This window comes from Rhinopithecus bieti, unplaced genomic scaffold, assembly GCF_001698545.2.
Source record: "Rhinopithecus bieti isolate Rb0 unplaced genomic scaffold, ASM169854v2 scaffold_15296, whole genome shotgun sequence".
NCBI classification, from domain to species: domain Eukaryota; kingdom Metazoa; phylum Chordata; class Mammalia; order Primates; family Cercopithecidae; genus Rhinopithecus; species Rhinopithecus bieti.
Window position 1 is genome coordinate 3,195,172 of NW_016809075.1, and position 6,638 is coordinate 3,201,809.

The window sequence follows — 6,638 nt, forward strand, 5'->3', positions numbered from 1 at the left end:
TCCCCTCCCCTCCCCTCCCCTCCCCTGCCCTGCCCTGCCCTGCCCTGCCCTTTCCCTCTTTCTTTTCTAGTAAGAATATAGAGCTTATTTTGATATTCTAGAGCCCCACAATATATTGACAGTATGGCATGTTTGCAGCTACTGCCTGATACAGGATATTTTATACAGTTCTTTCTTCATGGTTGCAAGTGATCTCTTCCTTCTTCCTTTCTTGAAAAATGGCAAGTTACCATATTGATTTGTTTCTCATTTTAATACGTGTATATTATCCTGTGTGTATATGAAGTTGACTGTCTTGCTAGTGAGACACATGTGGTTCTTTTAAATATATTTATTTTTAAATTTCCATTCTGTCTCAACCCCAAATGCCCATTTTAGGATGTAGGAGACATGTACCTAAATCTCTTTTGTGTCCAGAAGATATGAAAACATGCGTAGAACCAACTTAACAATGGTTTGTGCTGAAGGGAGGTGGCAATGGCAGAGGACTGAGCAGGGGTCTCCCACCTTTGCTGTGAGAAGCCAGACAGTGGTGGTTAATGTGTGTGGTTGGGTGTGCATGTGAGCATCTTTAAGAAAGTCTGTGTAGGCTGAGTGGGGGAGCAGTGTGCTGAAGGCAGGCTCCACCTGGTCAGTGAACAGGAGGGGGAGTCCATTTCTAGACTGAGATTTCACGCCCTTTTCTCCAGAAATATTTGGGAACCTCCAGACAAATCACCAGCACTCACAGGCCTTGGTTCCCAACTGTCTAGTATGAGGTTGTGGCCAGTCATCCCATTTTCCTCTCTGCCATATCATGAGCATCACACATATGTGAGACGTCTGTGCGATATGAAGAATTTTTGTTTTTGACCAAACACTCCAGAAACCCTTCAGACATTTCCCATGAGACATTTAGACTCAGAGCATTTGGCTTTGAATAATTAGACAGGAAAATGGTATTTATTACCAGTTCTCATTTAGGCCAAGTTTGCTTATCCTGTTTGTCTAAAATAAGAGCCAACAATCTGGAGTGGTTTTGATTGGATCTAAATATTTCTCCACATTTGAATGAGCTCCAACGGCCTGTTCCAGCACTGGGGCCAGAACACCTGCGTGTTCCGGAGGAGACCAAGCTCGTCTATGTGTGCAATGGCTTTGTCCTGGCTAGAGATTGCCAATGGGGCCCTGGTCCCCACCCCACTGACTGTAGCCATTCAGCTGCCTCCTGCTGCTCTGAGCACTTGGTGGGGGCCAAGCCCAGAAATTAAATCGCCATGAGAATCCAGCTTCTGCCTCTAGCAACTCAGGCTACTCTGTCTATCTGAACTCTGGGAAGCTGGCTTTTTCTCACGCATGGTTAACACTTTGAGAGAAAAAGAATAATTGTAGCTAATATTTACTGAGAACACGTTAGGCTCCCAGGCACTGTTCTAAGCACAGTCCTTATGTTACTCGCTTAATCCTCAAAACCCTTAAGGTAGGTACTGTTACTATTCCCATTTTACGGATAAGGAAGTGGAGGTGTGGAGAGGCTAAAAAACTTAAGTTCATTCTACCAGTAAGTAATAACAGGGGTGATAATGATATAACACTAGTGACATAACAACCAGGATGATCCAGGCACCAGCCAACAGAGGTAATGCTGTGACCAGTCAGAGCAGATGCTGCCTGTGAACACAGCTGGCTTGGCTCTGCAGGTACTGCTGGCTGAGCCCACCTGAGGTGGGGATCTGAGCCCAGGCAGTTGGGCTGCACAGTCCACATTCTTACCACATCTCATCCTTGTCTCTGCTTCCCTGTGGGCCTAGCCCACAGTAGGTGCTCAAGAAATAGTATCCTAAACTAAGTCCTATGTTGTCTAACTCCTCTGTTGTGGGGTGTTCCTGAATTTTCTGTCTCCTGCCCAGAGCCTAGTTGTGCTCTCCTGGCACCACTCATGAGTGGCTTTCTAGTCTCTGCTCCAGGGGGAACCCCTTATCTCCCTCTCTCTTCGGTATCTAATGAACACTCACCTTCTTCCACCCTCTCTCCTAAACAGCCTGTTACTCTGTGTGTCAGCACACTCAACCCCTCTTCCTTGCTCCTTGGACAGCATGTGATGGGGTTCCTGAAGGCATGTCATGTCTGTGGTTCTCAGGAGGTGACCCAGGCTGGTCCCAGAGAAGTGGGCAGGAAGGGTAAGCCTACACCAAGGTTGAATGACTGGCCCCAGTAGGTTCTTCAAAGTCCCATTCTTCTTTGGCAGAGAGAAATAGCATTTCTAGAGTAGAATTCCTCCATAGTTTAAATACTGATACTGAGTCTCTGATTCAGTAGGTCTGGAGTGGAGCCTGAGAATCTGCATTTCAAACCGCTCAACACCACATGCAATTGCCAAGACTTGGTGCTTGCACTCTCTGAAGCCATGGCCTGAGTGCTACACTGGCCCCTTTCAGACATGACTGGAGCGACTGGGATGCAGGGCACCAGATCCTGGGCTGCACACAGCACAGGGACCCTGGGCCTGGCCCATGAAACCACTTTTTCCTCCTAGACCTCCAGGCCTGTGACGGGAGGGGCTGCTGTGGAGACCTCTGACATGCCCTGGAGACATTTTCCCCATTGTTTTGGGGATTAACATTCGGCTCCTTGTTACTATGCAAATTTCTGCAGCCAGCTTGAATTTCTCCTCAGAAAATGGATTTTTCTTTTCTATTGCATAGCTAGGCTGCAAATTTCCAAACTTTTGTGCTCTGTATCCCTTTTAAAACTGAATGCCTTTAACAGCACCAAAGTCACTTCTTGAAAGTTTTGCTGCTTAGAAATTTCTTCTGCCAGATACCTAAATCATTTCTCTCAAGTTCAAAGTGCCACAAACCTCTAGGACAGGGGCAAAATGCTGCCAGTCTCTTTGCTAAAACATAACAAGAGTCACCTTTGCTCCAGTTCCCAAGAAGTTCCTCATCTCCATCTGAGACCACCTCAGCCTGCATTTCATTGTCCATATCATTATCAGCATTTTGATCAAAGCCATTCAACAAGTCTGTAGGGAGTTCCAAACTTTCCCACATTTTCCTGTCTTCTGAGCCCTCCAAACTGTTCCAACCTCTGCCTGTTACCCAGTTCCAGAGCCGCTTCCACATTTTCAGTTATCTTCTCAGCAGCGCCCCACTCTACTGGTACCAATTTACTGTAGTAGTCTGTTCTCATGCTGCTGATAAAGACATACCAAGACTGAGCAATTTACAAAAGAAAGAGGCTTATTGGACTTCCAGTTCCACATGACTGGGGAGGCCTCACAATCATGGTGGAAGGTGAAAGGCACATCTCATGGTGGCAAACAAGAGAAGAGAGCTTGTGCAGGGAAACTCCCAGTTTTAAAACCATCAGATCTCATAAGACTTGTTCACTATCATGAGAACAGTGCAGGAAAGACCCACCCCCATAATTCAATCATTTCCCACTGCGTTCCTCCCAGGACACACGGGAATTGTTGAGTTACAATTCAAGGCGAGCTTTGGGTGGGGACACAGCCAAACCATATCAATTAGGAAGGGAGTGCAGCACAATAGATAACATAATCTGACTCTGGAGTCCTCAGACCTGAGTACAGGTTCTAGCATTGCCATTTATTAATGTGTAGCCTTGAACAGGAGCTACTTAACCTAGGTTATTCTCAGTTTTCTCATCTGCAAAATGGGCACAACAGCATCATCCTGATATGTTGTGGTATTAAATAAGATGAACACATATAAAGCTCCCGCTGCAGTGCCTGGTACAGAATAGGTGATCAGGTATTGGTATGTATGAGTGAAAGAAACCATGTGCCAGACCCATGGGTTGGAGGATGAGATGGGCACAGAAAGAGGAGTCCCGGGGCCCTTATCTTTCAGGGTTTTGGGCAATGTTATCTTTTAGCCTGCAATATCGAACTGGGATAAAGCAAGAGACTCTTGAGGGTAGAAGATGGAGCTGGAGAGAGTGGAATGAGATCAGAAGGCAGATATAGGGATGCTTCACTGCCTGTTTGGTCTTTGTTTCCATTTCTGGTTTTTATTAATGTGTGAATTCACAGTCTGTCATCTTTCACACATACCCCTTTTGTCTGCATCCATCAGCTGATCTTAGTCTTGCTAAGGGTAGAGGCAATCACAGTTAAACTTGAAAAGGCCTGTGCAGAAAACCATGACATCATGGATCTGTGTTTAATAGATGTTTGGGAATGGGAATGAGATTGTTGTTTATTATGTGCACATGATACATCCGAGCTATTAAAAAACACTCCTTGTTCAGTCCTCCTCTAAGCTGTACTTGGCTTTTGTGTTGGCTAAGCTCCCATTTGTGTTATGGAAAGATACACTGCATGATGTGGTAGACATTACAAGTTCCCACATTATGAGTATCATATCCAGTTCTTTTCCCATTCCATGCCTATGTAAGACAGGACCCCTTTGCACGTGGACAGGTCCATGTGCCTGGTTTTGGTCATCTGTGAGCAGAGGCAGTACAAAGCCCACACCCCTCTCTGTGTCTTTCCTTGGGCATGTGATCATGGAGGAGGCTTTGGTATAGGGACAGAGCTGCAAGATTAAAGCAACTGGGAGCCCTGAGCCACAACTCAAGATGCCTTGAGGAAGCACCTGGCTTGCTCAAAAATCCTCTGTTGCATTAAGCCACTGAATTTGGGGGTTGTTACTGTAAGATAACCTGACTTGTTCTAATATACAAATCAATGAGAAGACACTACAAGTCTTTTACACTTTTCCATCATCGGTAGGTTATATATGGCATTAAAACCCACGTTTTAGTATAGTGGTTGAGACTAAACAGTTAATAATTTTCTTGATAATTATATTTCTGGCCTAGAGTTCCCTTCCCTCCGCTATTATTGGTTATGTTGGAGCCAAACTCTTATTTGGAGTTCCCAAATAAGATATAACTTTCCAAATTTAATTTTTTAAATTAGTATACTTTTTATAATATATTTCTATTAATCCAAATTTATTTACACTATAGTTTAAATAATTAAACCCATAATTGTTAGTAATATGTAATAAGTTAGGATTTCAGGAACATATCTCTATGAAATCTAATCATATCCATTGTGGAGTAATCATAGTAGTCAAGACTCTTGTAGCTACAGAAACCCAATGACAGAAACCCAATCTAACTCAAACTAAAGTTAAAAAAAAAAGTTAAATTTTTAAAGTTTGAATTTATTGTTTATCACAATCAAACTCTAGGGCTGATGTTCATCTAAGGCAAGAGGAGAGTCAAGGTAAGGGCTTGTTGGGGTCCTTGCTGCTTCATCTCTTGCCTCTGGTTCTCTCTATAGTGGAAGAGTTTCTCATCTTTTCAGCTCAGCATTTCTTCCTGGTGGAGGAATATGGCTGCCGTCCACTCCATAAGCCTTTAGTTCCTACGCTTGGGTCTTCACAGTCAGAGAAGAAAAGAGCTTTCTTCTCCCAAATCTAGTCTGAAAACTCCTGGGAAGAAGGCTTTCCTGGCTTCTCCCCCATTAGATCAATCCCTTCGCTATCATTGACCAGAGTATTTTAGGAACACACCTTTTGTTACCAGGGGAGGGGAAGAAAGGAGGCAGTACAGACTGAAAATCTGGGGATGGGCACTGTGGCTCACGCCTGTAATCCCAGTGATTTGGGAGACCAAGGCAGGAGGATCATTTGAGCACCAGAGTTTGAGACCAGCCTGGTCGATATGGCAAAACCCTGTTGCTAAAAAACAAAAATCAAAGAAAACAAACAAAACACCTAAAAATTAGATATTTTCACTTTTACTTCGGGCCGTTTCTTCTGGTCACTCTGCCGCAGGAGAATCATCTACCATTTGGTACAAGCAAAAAGCAATCAGCAATTGGACAGGAGAAGAATGGCACTGACGCAGATTTCCAGCAACAAGTGCTTTGGGGGATTGCAGAAAGTTTTTGAACATGACAGTGTTGAACTGAACTGCAAAATGAAATTTGCTGTCTACTTACCACCAAAGGCAGAATCGGAAAAGTGCCCTGCACTGTATTGTCTCTCAGGTTTAACTTGCACAGAACAAAATTTTATATCAAAATCTGGTTATCATCAAGCCACTTCAGAACATGGTCTTGTTGTCATTGCTCCAGATACCAGCCCTTGTGGCTACAATAGTAAAGGAGAAGATGAGAGCTGGGACTTTGGTACTGGTGCTGGATTTTATGTTGATACCACTGAAGATCCTTGGAAAACCAACTACAGAATGTACTCTTATGTCATGGAGGAACTTCCCCAACTCATAAATGCCAATTTTCCAGTGGATCCCCAAAGGATGTCTATTTTTGGCCACTCCATGGGAGACCATGGAGCTCTGATCTGTGCTTTGAAAAATCCTGGAAAATACAAATCTGTGTCAGCATTTGCTCCAATTTGCAACCCTGTACTCAGTCCCTGGGGCAAAAAAGCCTTTAGTGGATATTTGGGAACAGATCAAAGTAAATGGAAGGCTTATGATGCTACCCGTCTTGTGAAATCCTATCCAGGATCTCAGCTGGACATACTAATTGATCAAGGAAAATATGACCAGTTTCTTTTAGATGGACAGTTACTCCCTGATAACTTCATAGCTGCCTGTACAGAAAAGAAAATCCCCATTGTTTTTCTTTATTATTATTATTATTATTATTATTATTA

The 6,638-nt window shown here is 43.7% G+C and overlaps 1 pseudogene across 1 annotated transcript; it reads left to right on the forward strand.

Annotated features, from left to right (window-relative positions):
- The first annotated feature begins 5,758 nt into the window (after window positions 1-5,758).
- Window positions 5,759-6,603, forward strand: LOC108539589 (S-formylglutathione hydrolase pseudogene; annotated as a pseudogene). Its single transcript, XR_001888436.1, has one exon. The product of XR_001888436.1 is annotated as an S-formylglutathione hydrolase pseudogene (transcript).
- Window positions 6,604-6,638: the final 35 nt, after the last annotated feature.